This window comes from Oryzias latipes, chromosome 18 (assembly GCF_053564925.1).
Source record: "Oryzias latipes strain Hd-rR chromosome 18, Olatipes_Hd-rR_3.1".
NCBI classification, from domain to species: Eukaryota; Metazoa; Chordata; class Actinopteri; order Beloniformes; family Adrianichthyidae; genus Oryzias; species Oryzias latipes.
In genome coordinates, this window is record NC_136254.1 from 22,349,250 (window position 1) to 22,366,441 (window position 17,192).

At 41.3% G+C, this 17,192-nt stretch overlaps 1 protein-coding gene across 4 annotated transcripts in view; it reads right to left on the reverse strand.

Moving 5' to 3' along the window:
* Positions 1-17,192, reverse strand: part of sema4f (sema domain, immunoglobulin domain (Ig), transmembrane domain (TM) and short cytoplasmic domain, (semaphorin) 4F) — a 60,377-nt gene that overhangs the window by 26,372 nt on the left and 16,813 nt on the right. The window contains exon 1 of one of the 4 annotated variants that reach the window (XM_078936037.1): positions 12,453-12,629. The exons of the other annotated variants lie outside the window; for them this stretch is intronic. The gene's annotated coding sequence lies outside the window, so the exon portion shown is untranslated. Of the gene's footprint in view, positions 1-12,452; positions 12,630-17,192 lie in introns of those variants that run through there. 4 annotated transcript variants of the gene reach the window in all.

The following is a 17,192-nucleotide window of genomic DNA, read 5'->3' on the forward strand; positions in this document are numbered from 1 at the left end:
ATACATTTCTAAAACCTCTATCTAATTAATATGATCTGAACTTTCCTTTAAGTAGGCAACAACAACAATCATATATTAAAAAAGTTACATGTGTTACAAAACACCACAATACAGTTTTAAAAAAAAGGAAAATAATAATATATATCCAGACAAACACTGCTAAATCAAGTAAAATCTACAGCCAAATTAATTGTAGATCAAAAAGCCTCCATTGTAAGTAACCTATGAGTGTTTGACCTGCATAGCCAAACAAAAAAAAAACCCACTTACCACAACACATATGTATTTACAGAATAACACGACAGTCTGCAGGTCAAACCTGACTGGGTATTTCTGTGGTTTTATCTCACGGCTTCTAAAAATTACCGTTCTTGACGTCATTGTCAAGAAGTCGTTTAAAATTCCGAAAAACGATCCGCTATAAATGAACGTGTTGGTATACCGCGAAAACGACATAAGTTGTGAGTCATCATCACAGGCAGATAAGGCGTTCAGTGTCTGACATTTGAAACCGCGGCTTAATTATTAATAACGTCGGAGTGCTGCTGATAGTAACAGCAATGATACACTCACAGCAGCTCAGAAGACAGATCTCTGGTTTCACTCCCTGCTTTTTTTTAAAAAAGGTCTCTATAGTAATCAGCAACCATCTCATCAGGAACATAAACGTATAGACTTCAGCACAAGATTTAATATATTAACGACCACCAGTAGATTACTTGTATGCTGCAACTAATGAGGATCTGATCTGTTAAACCTCCATCAATGAGGGAGATCAAGAGTTCAGGACGCCGATTTAGAACGCTAAAACTGGTTTGTTCCTCCCAGCACGTCAAATATCTCTCGTTTGTCCGTCTTTCCATGCTCAAACATCCTGGTCATCCTCACTCACTTCCTCATTTCTGTCCTCAACAGCAAGTCTTTGTGATATGAGAACAGACAAAGGCTGCATTCACTCTGTACCGTCCAGTCCAGATGGGGGATTGCTTATCCGGACAGTCCGTTTATCAGAAGGTGTGAAAGCTTACCCGAGTGCCAGTACCAACCAAACAGATGAACCCTGATCTGCTTAAAAATGAAGGTTTACTTGAAAATCAACCTGTTGGTAGTTTAGTGACATTGTGACAATCAAAGTAAGTGGCGTACATCTTAGCTAAAGCCTTAGTCGCATGCACCCATATGGAGGTTGACTCATTCAAGGGTTGGGTCTTAGACAGGTGCGTCCAAATCCACAGGGGTTTGTACAGCCACTTTAAGGCATGTATGACTGAACGTACAATTGTTTTGTGTGTGGTAAGAGTATCGTGAAGTATTTGTAAGAATAATGTAAATCACACGCATTTATGACGTACAGAAGATTCTATTGTACTGTGTCCTTATGCCAAATTCTTGTCATTACTTGGGTGCGCGGCTCCTTACTGACGCCACGCAAATGCACACGCACAGGGAGTGCAGAGGTGATATGCAAGTGCCCGTAGAATGCCAACGCAAACCCCACTGATTGTCTAATTTACTTATTTCTACCAAGCAGGCTGAGGGCACTTATCATTTGCCCCTAGCTCATAGGGTTTTGGAGGGGTTGAAAAAATGAAATATCTGTATATCTAACGCACTTTACCCTTTCTTACCCTTTGCTGTTGTCTAAGCATTCGCTACCTCCAATCGCCCATAGAGAAAAAGGTGCATGAACACTTACGCTATACAAGTTCATGGTGCGCTCTACAACTTTGCTATTTTTTGCAGACAGCCCATATTCACTCATAAGGGCAATTGCGATAAAGGCACAATCTGCTGTTCTGATGATGGGGAGTACATGGTGCTTACATGTAAAATGAAACCATATAGATGCGTTTCCATCATCACCCATTGATTTCTTAGACTATTCCAGTGTGAAAGTGCCCTTAAATTAGTCCGTGGGATTTCTATGTACTTTTTCTTCTTCTTCTTACACATTGGTCATCCACTCCCCTTGTTTCAGTCCCAAACAACCAAGTCTTTGTGGAACGAGGAGAGACTAAGAGGTTAAAGGTCAACTCATTAACAGGGACAGAATTGGGTCTCAGAGAGGTGTGATTGGATGGAAAATGTGGGAAATTTTCAGGATTAAGAGGTGTCAGGGGCAGGCGTGAAGAGCATTGGGCTTCAACTCCATAGTCTAATGAAAAACGGGGAAAACCGAGTCCAGGCAGATAATGAAGGCACCTTGAGGTGGGCAAATAATCCCATCCTGTTGACGTGCAGAAAAACCCTCTTTTGTTTTGGACCAGAAATCAAAGAAAACCTTGAAAGTTACATGATTTAGAAAAGAAATTGCCCTTTCCTGGTTTTATAAAGTGTTCCACAAATATCTAAAACAGATCACCACTAAAACAGATCATCACTCTTGGAGCAGTTACCATGATCCCTCAGACCCACCACATCTGCACATGCCACATTTCCAGTACGGAAACCCCAACAGGTCCAAATTTCCATCTGGAAGACCAGAGAACTTTCCATCCCTGCACTCAGTTGGAAAACCCACAGAAACACAGGGATGCCAGGTGACCCCACATCCGTGGTAACAAACCTAAACCACCCAGCAGCATCATAAACACACGGACCACAGTTCCATCACATGAGAGCAGAACATCTGCTCTCTTTAAAGTCTCTGGAAAAGGTTTTCTGGAATTCATCGCTTTTGTATTATAGACTTTATACTTGTTGGTCCAACCACAGGAGCTTTAACAGAAATATTTGCAAAATTTGAACAAAATTATAATTACCAAATAAACTACTAAGAAAACTTGCACTTTTATTAGGCGTCACTGGGGTTTAATTGAAATGCTCTGGTGACTTCAAGGTTTTACCACAAACTGATGCTAAATGGTTCTCCTGTAATGTGAAACTGGGGCTAAAATATCTGACAAAAACAGCTTTTGTGGAAATAAATCCTTTTTATTTTTTTTATTGTCTGTATTTGGCAAATCCAACCAAATCAAAGGTCGACTCGTGTCCTGTTGCAGCTGAATATAAAACAAAACTTTCATGTTTTTCTGCCTGTAAACGGTTAAAGACTCCGATGAAAATGTTCTTAAGGATCAGAACCTTTGATCTTTCGATCAGTGGTTGACAAACACAATTTTTTTTTATTTGCGCTGCACTTTTGGATTAGAAGAAGAATCAAATTGAAAATTACGGTTTTAACAGAAGGATCATTTGTTTGCACGTGCTCCATAAAGGCTGTCGGAGGCTTTTCCTGAGAAACAACAGAGAACCCACTGTGCTGAACTGAGTCAGGCGGCAGATCAAAGCTATTAACGTTTGACCACCGGCCACAGATCGACCCCGAGGCAAAGGGAGTGTGCATGCTACCATGAAGACAACCTTCGTCACTTTCATTTTGGAACAACCCCAGAGATCGAAAGCAGCTCCGGAATTTATGAACGCTCCATAATTATTGTGCGTCAGCATCCCAGAAGCCGGTGTTAAATCTTTTTCCTCCCTTAAATCCCGCCGGGCTCCTGTCCAAGTACAGTTGTTGGTGTTCAGATCCAGGAGGATTTTCATTTCAGGGTGAAAGAATAGGGGACGCATTGTTTGGGAGAGACAAGTGTCTCTGTGTGCGTCTCTGTCTGGCATCTCAGATATAATTGCCACCTCCATTGGTTATACAGTCACAGTGGAGGAAAAGCTGCAGTCAGAGAAACACTGCAGGGCAAAGCGGCTGAGAGTTAGTGGAGAGAAACCTAAGCCATACTCTTTGACACAAACTCCAGCGTCTCTTTATGCAGTCAGAGGCTGACAAGAGGAGCTGGCCGAGTACCACGACCATCAAACCCAGACGTCGGGGGTTGAAAAGTCTCTTCCCCGCTGCCCATCCTTCATCCATGCTCCGCTGCCTCATCCGGGGGTCATCTGGAGGCAGGTTGATCTTCAAAATACATCAGTTACCGAACCACCTCCTCCATGTTTGTGAAGCTATTTGACAAACCCAAAAATTTAGTTGGATATAAAAGAGAGTAAAATAAGGAAAAGCTCTACAAAAACACGCCCCCCCCTAGAAATTACTCGAAAATTAATTTAAGAAGTAAATAAAAAAAAATTGTGAATGTAGTAAAAATGACCAAGAATTCTTATTTTATAAGGAAAATTTTGGTCACTATCACATGTTTTCTCAAAGTAAGATTATTTTGTTATAAAAAAAATAAAAAGTATTTTTCTTGGGCTGCACGGTGGTACAGTGGTTAACCCTCTTGCCTCACAGCAAGAAGGCCCCCTTTAAGTCCCGGCTGGGGGACTAGAACATCAATGGGGGACCTTTCTGTGTGGAGTTTGCATGTTTTCCCCATGTATGCGATTTTTCTCCGGGGACTCCGGCTTCCCCCCACCGTCCAAAAACATGCTTCATTGGTTAACTGGTCTCTTAATTGTCCCTGGATGTGAGTGTGAGAGTGAATGGGTGTGTGATTGCAGCCCTGCAACAGACTAGTGACCTGTCCAGGACGTCCCCAGCCTTTGCCCACGAGTGGCCGGGATAGGCCCCAGCAGCCCCGTGACCCCGAAAAGGAACAAACGGCTTAGAAGATGAATGAATGAATTTTTCTTGTAAGACAGACTTTTGCAGTGAAAGGAAAGAACCAAAGAAAGGTTAAAGGGGGAGAGAATAGAGATGGATTGTAGACAAGAACATATATTATAATTCAAATGTTAATGCTAAATTTATAAGACTTGTTCAATTCAATTCAATTTTATTTGTATAGCCCAAATTCACAACAACAGTCGTGACGATGGGCTCCGTTTGTGTCTGATACATTTCCTGCCTTAAGCTGCATTCACACTGAACACATTTTGCGTGGCAGAGCGTCAAGTTTAGATGTCAAGTCAACGTAGAGACGCGATCACAGGTCCTGCGAACCGATTAGGGCGTCGGGAACGGCGGTCTGGCAGCAACAAGTTTTAGGTGCAGGGGTGCAATGTCTTCAGATTTCATAAACTTTAGTGGCCTGTGACTTGCTGATGACGCGATCAGTGGGCGGGTGGCGTGCAAAACCAAAACGGAGGAGAATCTGATCGTTCTCTTCTTGAACTTTATATTTGTATTGAGGAAACACTAAAACGGATCCTCTAATTTTGTTGTTATTTTTTTGTTTTCCTCCTAATGCGGGACAGGAAGTCTTTAAACTAGGTCACAGAAAGACGGAAGTTTACATCCTCTGTGTCTTCCATGAAAATCAGACGTGCAACTAATGCTTCCATTTGTTTGACGTTGGCTCCTCCCACACACAGCAGCAGTTTTCACACTCACGTTTGGACAAGCGTTGGTCAGCAACTTTAACGTAGCATTTCAGCATCTAAAGTAAAACAAAATAAAGATTCTGTCTGACATCTTAAAAGGCTCACAACTCTTTATGCTTTTTTTGCTTTTTTTGCATTCTTCCCAAACAAACAGCAACAGTCATTTTGGTCTGACTGCATTTCAGGGAGATGCTGCACTGTGGAATGAGCTCACAGACACAGCAAAGTGGATCCTCCTCACACAGCGGTCTGTGTGTGGGAGCATTAGGCCTGAAACCTGCTGACCTGGACGCTGGAGACGGAAAGTGCGTGGTGGACAGATGCTGCATGATGATTAAAGCAGGGCCATTTTTGAGCCTGCTTTACAGGGAGGGCTGCTGCGGTTCACTGCACGTGTCTGAGGTGATATACGGCAGCAAGGGTCAAGGGGTTAACAGCTCACTTCTTTAAACCCCCCCCTCTGTTGCGTCTGCATCAGGAGACCATGGCTCATCAGGGCATTTTTGTGAAAAAGTTGTGTTTTTTTTTTTTTTTTAGCACAGTAATTTCCATAAAGACCCCCTTTTCAATCATCTTTTGATCCATTTTCAGGTTGCCGTCTGTCGCAGGGCTAATTATGCCGTTTTTAGCCCAAATGAATAAACCTGTGTCCTTTTCTAGGAAATAGTTTCTGCAGAGCAGCTGTAATTCACTAGAATTTCACCTCTGAATGGTGGGCGGGACCAACCCACCCACCATTCCCCTCCATATTTCTATGTCACAAATATGTTTTTTCTTTTTTCAGACTGCAATTTTTTTTTCATCTGCTCCGGAGTCACAACAATTTGAGGAAATAAAGAAAATATAAGAAATATATCTAAGAAATAATCAAAAATCCAATTTAAAACTGATTTTTACAATGAAATGTCCTCCATTATCAGAAAAAAACAAAAAAACATGGATTTCATTGGATTTATGTAATTAAAATTGATCTTAATGGATTCTTGATGTTCAATGATTAAAAAAGAAAAATCAATACGTTTTGCTCTCTCGTCTCACCGGACATCCACCTTCTTTATTAGACATCCAATTTAAAAAGGATTTTTCTAATCTGCAGCTTGATGAATTTTTGCACCGACTGATGTGTTCACAACAAACGTCGATGACAGCCTTGATCACGATTGTTCTCCTCATTTTTTTCCGGGACTCGCCAAGGTGAGCCACACCTGCTACACACAAAATGGAAAGATGCAATAAAGGACACGAGGGCGTGTGCACCAGAATTAGGACGCATCGCAACAATAAGTTTGTGCCAAGTCACAACAGAAGAGCGCTCAAGTTGCTGTTTAACGCTGCCGCCCTTTCGTTTTGTATTGTCGGACGCACAAAGGCTTCTGGGTCGAGACTAAAGACGTGGAGAGAATAAATGTTTTGTTCCTCTGAGGTTCTCAGAGGACTTTTATGCACATCAACCAAACATATGATCCTGTCTGACCTCTTTTTCAGGTGCAAAATGGTTGCAAATACTTTCTAGTATAGGTCAAAACCTTTTTTCTTCTTCTTTTAAGCTCTTTTTTCCTCAGGCATCTCAAGAGGAGTCAGCGTTTAATGTGAAGTATTTGCGCGACAGTCGCAGCAAGCCGGTTCCTGTGTGTCCACTTAAGGGCAGCTCTGAGAACAGACCTGCAGTGCAGACGACTTCTGCACATGTGGACAGCATTTGCTACGAAAGTTCAGAGCTAATTCCTCGTCTTCAGGACACGGGAAGTGGCTTCAAAAGAGCCGGCTGGGGGGAAAAAAGTGTGAAAAATGTGCACAGAAGCAGGATCCTTATCGCCAGCTGTCATTTTGATTGAAACATATAAGTACGGTTAAAAAGAAATGTCACAAAGGAGACATTATCTGTTCAGATTCACCTAAAAATGAACCCTCTGAAGGCACTTTGAAACGATTAGACGCGCTGGAACCTTAAACACAGAAGTGCACTATGTTCTAAATAAGTGATGGAGTTCTTTTCACGTGGCTGAAGCAGCTGATTCATAGACGCACACACAAAGATCACAAAGATGCACTAAAGACTACAAAAATGTTGGTTTCCAGATTGGAGGGATGGATTTGTTTATATTGTATCTGTCAGACTTGTTGAACAGTGCTGATTTATGTTTGTAGATTATTATGTTGGTGTAAAAAAAAAAATATACCGCTAAGTAGAAACTAATTGTATATTAAGCTAAACTTCATGACAAATAAATTGTTAACTTTTGTGTTTAAAGGCTGTGTCACACAGTCACTGTGTGTGTTTAGTGACACTAGCACCTTTATTATTATGATTCATATCTATTAAATTTTGAAAAAAATGTATATAATAAAATAAAATAAAGATGGACTTTCTCCCAAAATATTGATTGTAGCTGATCATCTGAAACACCATCAGCTGATCCTCACCAGCTGACAGGTCTGGTCAGATACAGCTCCTCAAAAAACAATAATAATGATAATGACATGACCCAAAGGCCAAAACAGTCTTAAACCAACAGTCACAGTGAACTCTAAGAGAGGCTCCAAGAAAGAACTCAACCAAACGAAAGCCCTCATGACTGTACGGCTCAGAGAGGGGATCGTGTCAATGCACTTTTTTGGTGTTTTCAAAAGATAAGTCTTTGCAAATATAAGACGACAATCTGTTCTCTAAATAAACACCACAGGCGCACTTTTGGTCTTTACTGCTTCTGCTTTACCCACTTCTGCTGTGAAATGCCGACCCGATGGGGAAGAGATGCAGAACCTGCAGGTTTAGATAATCTAAGCGTGACATTTAAAAAAAACAAGTACCAGCTGCCGAGAGGAAGTGAGAATGACATCAGGAGATTTGTGTAGATTGTATTCTTATGCGGGCACACAAACACGTTCCCCGTATGGTGACAGGGGAGTAATGACGTTCCCTAAAGAGGGAAAACACACAGTCAGGCTCTTATCTGCTTCATTCCCTTCCCTTTGTTAGAGCGCTGACATCCCAGCTGATGCTCACTCAAAAGTTTTCATTGAGAATGAGTGGGTGTAGGACTGCATGGTGCGGTCTCAAAGCAAATGGGTGATGGTTTGAATCCCGGCTGTGTTCTTTCTGTGTGGAGTTTGCATGTTCTCCTCGTGCATGCATGGTTTTGTTTGGGGTATTCCAGCTTCCTCCCGCACTCAGAATGCATCCTTCATAGGTTAATGGACGGCTCTAAATTGTCCCTTAGAATTTGTGGACTAGCAAACAGTCCAGGGTGCACTTCCCCTTCACCCTGCAGTAGCTGGGATAGGCTCCAGTTACCCTGTAACTGTGACCCCTTCGGGTGTTGCAGGTTTTTGGGTTGTCCATGGCTGAGGAGAGCTGTAGACAGGAGCAACTGCATCTTATGAAGAGTGCAGGTGGGTTTCGAGGCTCGTACGACCACCTCAAGGGACATCGTGAAATTGGAACGTACCATGGCAAGTGTATCAAGAAGTATTTGTAAGGCAGTTCCAGGCACCATGATGATGTCATTCGGTCACTTATGCCAAACTGCAGTCATTAGTGAGGTAGTCATACTGGCCCCCTACAGGCCGCAGACAAATGCTGCATGAATGGGGTGTGCATGTGATACGTAGACGCCCGTAGACGCCCACACAAACTACACTCTGTCTAATATCCTCACATTCAGGCTGTTAGCAAGGAGCGCCCACCTTTCCCTGTCTTTGAGCAATGTGCAGGGTCCAGGGGGGTAGAAAATCCTTACTCATCCTTACTGTTGTTTAAGTGTTCACTACCACCTGTGCAAAAATGGAAAATGAACATTTTGGCTCACCGAGTGGTCTCGGATCATAAAATTTCACATGGGCAAACCTGTATGCCCCTTACAGGTCAGACATCATTAGCCAGAACCGGAAGGTCGCACCCCCCCCCCCCCTTACCCATTTTGATTGGAAAATACTCTTTTAGTCCAAAAAAACTAACTTTTTTCCAGTTTTGAGCATTACGACGTTAACACTGAAGATGTCTCTGTCAGAGTCTGCTTTGTTCTGACCGTGACTCCTTATGGGATCAATGGGAATCAACCGATTGGCAGAGAGAAGCGGCTTTGCGCCATAAGCAACACTTCAAAGCGACTTTTCACCACCATGCATATGAAGTATTACATACCAACGCAAAGCCATGACAGAATACACGGATTCCCGTTTATCACCTTAAGGCTTGAAAAGTTACGACTATTGAAGGAATGTAAACACTGGAACTAATGCGCCGATGTAACAATTTTACAAATCTGAACACTTGAACACAACATTATTCTCATGAGCTCCACTGAAAGCCATAGAGATTCTGAAAGAACAGATCAACACAGCATATTCAGCTCACAGTTTCAGATCATCAATCATTTGCCTCCAGACATTCTTTCACTCCGCCTCCCCAGACATACAAAAACACACGAGGCCAAACTGCTGATACCGCCAAGTCTGGGTGTCAGAATCCCATGAGACCAGCCTTCATGCATCTTTCTTCTGTTTACCTCTCATCCCCGGATCACATGCTTGCATACAAAACAGGTCGTGTTCGCATGTTGGCATCATGCGCTGGAGTTTAAAGGTCAGTTCCCACGATGTCCTGCAGCTGAGGTCAAACATGATGCCGTCGTCACGCTGGGTGACGAGGGGGGAAATCAGAGGCGGGGCTTTCCTTCCTCACACAATCTCCGACACAATAGAGACACACTGTTTCAGTCGATGCCGGAAACTTTGTTGAAGTTGTATAAACTGTTCTGTTTTAGTTGTAGTTTTGAGGGTGAGGGGGGGTCATGTGTTAATTCCAGGCAGCTCCCCCTCATGGCTGATAAGTTAGCCAAACACCTGATCTGCTAAATTTAATTTCATTCCTACTTTAAAGGGGTTTCATGACAAATGATGTTCAAAATAAAAGCTGCACGACTCATCTAATTGCTTGACTCTGCAAGTGCTGGTTTATTGTTTTAGGCAAAAACACAACAGTTAAAGGCACCGATCCTTAAGGGCAACCTGCCCAAGTCGACAGATGAGAAAGAGGAACAGAGAAAGCCTGGAACCAGGGAGCCGTTACCTTTTATACCACACAGGAAATACAATGTTGGTTTTGTTGATCTACCAGGAAACACAAGAGTTTGGTCTGACACTGAGAAAGTGTCAAAAATGTACAAAAGAAGGACTCACTGTAAAACAACAATAAGATTTTAGGCAGATAAAAAGAAGAACATTTGATTCTTTTATTCATCTGATGAAAGCTTTTTCCCTGAATTCAGACTGAAAGCTTGTGATTCATGCCTTGATGTTTTGTGTTCCTCAGAAAAGTAATGTGATGCTGTGATGCTCCACACAACAAAAGCAGGAGTAACCTGATAGACGTCCTTCTAGTTTACCCAGAAGCAGTTTCCCTGAACCCAACTTAGGCTTAGTTCCGAAGCAAACAGCAAACTGAGAGAAAATAAAATGTATTAGTACTAAATGTTATGGTTTATACACATGGTATAAATGGTAATAAAAATGAGACATAAGCCTTGGTGCCTCTTCTTGCTTTCTGATTGGTTTAGAGAAGGTGCATCCTCCATCCTCTGCCAGTTTCTCAAGAATTACAAATGAGCAAGACCTGCTCAACGACTAAACTAGTAACTTTTTTTAGTAGTCATGTCAAGGAAAACTAGCCAGGTGTCTAGAAATTCTTCAATGGTATTTTAGCAGCTTTTCCTGAAAAGTCGACACCCTGTAAATTGTTCTCGTTCACCTTTCAGCCACAGCCAATCACTGATTCCCACAGGTAGTTTGGCAGATTCTTACACCTAATCCCCTTCCTGACACAGCCTTTTATTTTATCCGGACCGGGGGCAAGCACAGGGGGACGCAGACTTGGACTCCCTTGTGGCTACATAGTAATGGCCATGTCACACAGATACTACGTATATTTTGCGCATTTTCCACGAATGAAATTTCGGTCATTCGTGATACGTGCGTGATATAAACAATTCATAAATGTTTTTTGTCTTTATCATTCATTGATGTCCGCAAATGTCCATTGAAGGTTTTGACTGACGGGTCTTTATGTGTATTCAGTTTTTAGCTGTTCAAGATTTTTGGTCGGTTGAGAATTATGTAGCGTCCGCAATTATTACGTAAATGTTACGCAATTGTGCATGATTTTTGCGAGATGCATAGGCAAATTTGTGGCTTTCCACGACTTTTCTACTTATGTTTACCTATGTCTAAAGGACTTTGATACTGCGTATAGCTCGCAAATATCACGTTAAAAATACATAAATGGCGCACGAATACTAGTTAATTGCACATAAACAGAGAAATAGTCGCTGTTTTCGATATCCTGCACGTAATTCCCGCTAACAACGTGCGGCTAACAGACATTTAGCTTTAGTGAATGCGATTAAAAATTAGACAAATTCCGATTCACACTTTTCGGGCCCCCTTTATCTTCTGTTAGACTGTTAAAGTACAATCTAAGTTGTGCAGTTTCGTGGCATCGGTCTACGGCCACGAAAAGTCTTCTGAAAGCCCTTCGAAGCACCTGCGTATAGACATGGGAACACAATGGGTTAATGGTAGTCAAAGCACCTTTGATTACTTGCTCTGATATCAGGTTTATTTGCCATGTAAGCAAGACAGCTTTGCTTGCCAGGCTTCTTTCGTGGACCAAGGAAATTCAAACACCTGGATGCTACTTCTGAGCTCTGCCCTACCAAAAAAAAAGTTTTCTACTCTATCTTTAGTTAATTGTGGACTTTTGACGACCATGCCTACATCTGGTCTTGACTCGCAATATATAGGTGGAGAAACTATGCTGTTAACCAATGCATCATACGAAGAGAATGGAAAACTGCCCGTACCGGATTCCACTTTGTTTATATGTGTAAAAGTATGTTCTCTGAGTACAAAAGAAGCATGAGTCAGCAGTGTCACAGCTGATTTACACTCGGCTGCTTTCAGAAGCACAACACTCATAACTCAGAGCGAATGAAAGGGACTCACAAGGAGAAAAAAGGAGCAGCTGGGGGTTTTAGCAAAGCATTAAGAGGAGGAATTGCATCCTCTGTTCGCCGGAGGAGGCTGTGTGCTATGACAGAAATTCTGGAGCACCGTTATGTAATCACCACTGGAGATCATTCATGTGTGAGGATGCTGGGGGTGGTAGAAAAAGAACTCACAGAGCAGCGTGATATTGACAAGAACGCCAGCCGCTTCCGCTGCACACTACACGGTTGTTGACCTTCCAAACAAAGACAGCCCGTCGTCTCAGCACCTCAAACTTTCATTCATTTCGGGACAAACAAACATAGATCCCTTTCTCATTTCTCTTTCATCACGTCCTGATCCCTTTAAAAGAAGAGTTGTTTGTTGTAGGGTTACATCACCATCGCTGCTCCTCCCATCCTCTCCATGGACTGACTTTCCTCCTAACAGCTCCTCCTCCCTGTCAGGCCTGCCTCCATCCACTCTATAGGGCAGCAGGGGTGGTCGCTGCCATCCAATAAACCCCTGTCACAGAGATTAACGCCGACTGCTGATAGTTCTCCCGCTGGACCGGCCCTAACCTCCGCTCCGCCTGATTAAAGCCAAAGCCAGGACCAGAGCAGGTTTCCCAGTGTGACAGGGAGACAGAGCAAGAAGCAAAAGAGGAGGAAAATCACTCCTTTCATCTCTCCTTCTCTCCGGCTGCCATCGCTCTCCAGGACGCCCTGCCCGTCCATATTACCTTGCTTTTTTCCATTTTCTTTGATTTTCTCCCAGAGCTATGAATATTTTCATTCAACACCGACCTTTCCTTGAACATTTTTTTTATCCGCTTGCATGTGTCCATCAAACCGCAACATATTCCAATTATTAATCCTAAACTCAAATAAGCTCCTTTCTTGTATTCCTTCTGTCTTTTCTTAATTACCACATTGTCCACATCAATGAAAGGTTTATTTATTTATGTTATATATAAGGCGCACCAAACTATAGGGCGCATTAAGCGAGACAAAAGAGTCAGAGATAAGTCTGTCAGTCATTATTACCGAGTTCGTAGTAATTCTAGAAATTGTGACATGCTTCACGTTAGCCACATTAGCCGCATTAGCATATTCACATTACCTCTTACTCCTAACCTTGTCTTCAACATTTAAAAATGACCACTAAAACAACCGTTACAGTGACTACGCTACACTGCCCACCTTGCTAGTAACATGTAAAAAATAAAAAAAAAACAGTCCGACACTGCTTCACGTTAGCCACATTAGCATATTTACAATGACAACCAAGCTTGTTCACAACTTGTAAACATACAGACACCGCTAAAACAAACATTACTGTGACTACGCTAACTCCCAACCCTGTAACACGTAAAAAACAGACCGATATAGCGAAAACAAACACTACTTTAAATATGCCAACTACCAACCTTGTTAGTAACCTGTTAAAAAACAAATACACACACTGTCTGACACGCTACACATTAGCAACGTAAGCATATTCACAATAATGCCCAATCTTGTTTGCAACTTGGGGGGAAAAAAACATTTCAACCGAGTGCCGTGTTCCTCTCAAAGTCCCTTCACCTTTAGTAAACACAACCAGAATTATGAGACTTTATTGGAAAAAAAATAAAGCTTTTAGTGCAGAAAATACGATTATTTGAATTTTCCCAAATATGTCAAAAAACTTTGAACCAAATATTAGCATAAAACTGCAGAAACATCTCTCTAATATTAATAGTGCATCAACAATGCAGCAGTAATACAATCCTGAATCAAAATAGATTCTATTTTCTATTATTCTGCCATGGTAACAATAAGTGACAGAGCCATCTCTCTGGTTATTCAGCTTTACAGAAGGTCAACTTTGACTTTGATGGTAAAACATGTAGGAAAAAAACAGACTAAATGCTGCCTGTGAACTGTTTAAAAACAATAATATTCATTTAGCCAGATAATAAATAGTATGCATCTAAACGCAAAAAAAAGATTACGTTTAAATCAATAAAGTAAAAAAGGAGCTGTGATAATCATCCCGCCTTAAAATCATCAGAGACCACAATCCTTTTCTCCAGAAGCTAAAGCTAAAGCCAAAGCTACCGTTTAGAACCAAGTCATCATCACTTTCTTACATATTTTTAAGGATATTTATGTAATTATTTACCATCTTTATAACTTGCAGAAAAATAAATAAATGATTTCATCCCAACACAAAATAACAAAAACAAAGTGCAGCTGCACCGTCCTGTGCTATGTTTTCATTTAGGAGCCACAAACCAAAACAAAGACAGGCAGCTGCACCTGCAGGAGAGCCAACACCTGGAGGGAGGGGCTTAAGAGTCCAAACACAAAAGACAGCTGCTGTTTGTTTGTTTAACACATAAGATCAAAGCTAAAGGTTTTTCATAATAAATGGAGATGAACATTCAGTTTAGTTGATTTGGTTCGTTGCATCAGAAGCAATTTGCAAGATTTCTTTTTAAATACTAAGTGCGAGTATGAAAGCAGGAAAAGCTCGTTATGGATGACAAGGATATGCTGAACCGGTTGAACGGGAAATTCGTTAAAAAGAATGTGGTGTGTTGATAAGGAAAGCGATGAGTCAGACCTTTTAAAAAAGGAAGTAAGGTAAACCTGGAGGTATATTTCACTGCCACAAAAATACAAGGTACTGTCTTGACTGAATACATTTCAATTCACTACAATCCAAAATTAGCATGATTTCTATCAAATGATAAGAGAGTTTCTGCTAAAATAGAAAATGTTTTTTTGTTTCATTTTGTTAGTGTATTTATAGCAGAGAAACTAAAAAGATTGGATTGCAGTGACGTTAAAGAAAAATTGACATTTAGGGGGAAATACAACATTTGACTAAAAAAGTAGAAATTTGTCTTCAAAGACAATCTTTTTCTAAACCGGTATTCACTCCTATGAGACCTCTTTCTTTCAAAAACTTCCTTATCCCGTTTAAATCCGGGTATGTCATGAGGCAAATCAGGTCAAGGGTGCTACAGTAGGGTAACAAGAGTGGTGTAAACATTGTTCGGCATCAGTCCCACCCGAGGTTTAATCCTCCAGGTCTTAGGGCGCGCCAGGCAACTGCTAAGCCACTACTGTTAATCTTTAACATAATTATGTTATAGTACATTTTACTGATCTTTTATGAAAAACCTAAAAAGAAACACAAAGGTATGAGTCAAAACTTCTTGAAAAGAGACATCGTTTTGACATTTCTAGGAAGATACATCAACTGAGTGATAACAGAGAAGCTGATTAAGACATTTTTGTGTTATTGCATGGAAGTAATCAGACTCTTGGAGTGGTGAATATCTTGTGATTAAGTCACATTTGTGACAAAACAGTCTTATGACAGACAGCATTATCAAAGTGTTGTTCTGTCCTGAAGGGCAGCCAGAGCTCATCAGTTGTTCCACGGAACGGTGAAACCATTTTTAGAACTTAAAGTTCCACTCTGATCATCTTTTGATCTATTCTAAAAGTGTTCCCAGTGGTCTTTTAATTAGGATTATACAGTTTTTAGCCAAAAAAACAAACAAAAAAACCCCACAATATTTCTTGGGCATAGTTTCTGCAGATTATTAGAAATTTGTCTCTGAGTTGTGGGTGGGCCATTTGGGGAAGAGCAAATCCCCCACTTCCGGTCATCCATCTATTTAAGCGCTCTCCCGGTAGCTTACAGTCCTTCTAACTCCCAACTTAACATTGGCGGTGCAACAAAAATGGTGAGCTATAGTTGAGCTTAGTGTTGAACCGAATATCAGCTCAGACGAGGAAAACAAAGACGAACATGGATCTAATTGTCTGCAAGTGAATGCATCAGAATGGAGCAGAGCAAGGAGCCTAATGTCACAAATATTGTTTTTTTTTCAAAGGGCAGTTTTTCATCTGCTGATTCATATCGATTTGAATAAAGAAATGCTCAGAAATGCAATTTCAGGATTAATTTTCTTTATAAATGGCTCCACCATGACAAAAAATGCTAAGAACATGTTAAAAACACAATTTTCATCAGAGTGGGCCTTTACGGAGGTCTATGGCGGAACGCCTTTAGAGACACCAAAGGAAACAGAACCCCGTTTTGGCCTGTGTTTAGCAAACCCTGCACTCTACCACCAGGGTCATGCAGGGATCTGATCACCATAAAATTAATGCATAGATGATTGTCGAACTCCTTACAGGGGAAAAACCCAACGGAAGAACCTAAAACATGAATCACTGGAATTCTGCTCGTGTAGTATTGACTCATTACAAAGAAACCCTCTCTTTACCCTACCTTATCATTCCGCAGAGTAGAGACTATAAACAACTCTATTCTCTGCATGTTTTTGTTTCATCCCCAAGAAACATGTCATTCAGAAATCTCCTCTTCCTCTTTTTAGCAGATAACATTTGCTATTCCTTCCTGCTACACTTACTGAGTTGACTGCCTCATATGCCATACTGAGTTATGGCTGACAATGCAAATATTGTGTTAAGGGAAAAGCTCCTACAAACCCCTTCACTTTTTTATCTGTCACTGCCTACACGGAAACCTCCATCCCTAACCTGGACGAATGGCTCTTCTGGATTGCATCATATACAGCTCCAACTCTATGAGATGTAGTTTTACGTCACTTTTAAAGTTTCCCTGATGGCCTTTTTTTTATTTTTAAGTTCAGCAATACAAACATGCAAACTCTGTCCCCATTCAGAATGCAAACTAGCCGGGCAGCCCGAACTAATAACACACCCATGAGTCCCAACATGACACTGTTTATACGGAGAAACCTGATCAGCACACAGGTCACAGTCCTATACTGGAACAAACTACCATTACTTTAAAAAAAAAAAAAAGTGTAAGATAAAGTTGCCTCAAATCCCCTGAGAGTTATCTGCAACAAATAGTTGACATGATATTTAATTAGGAAGCCG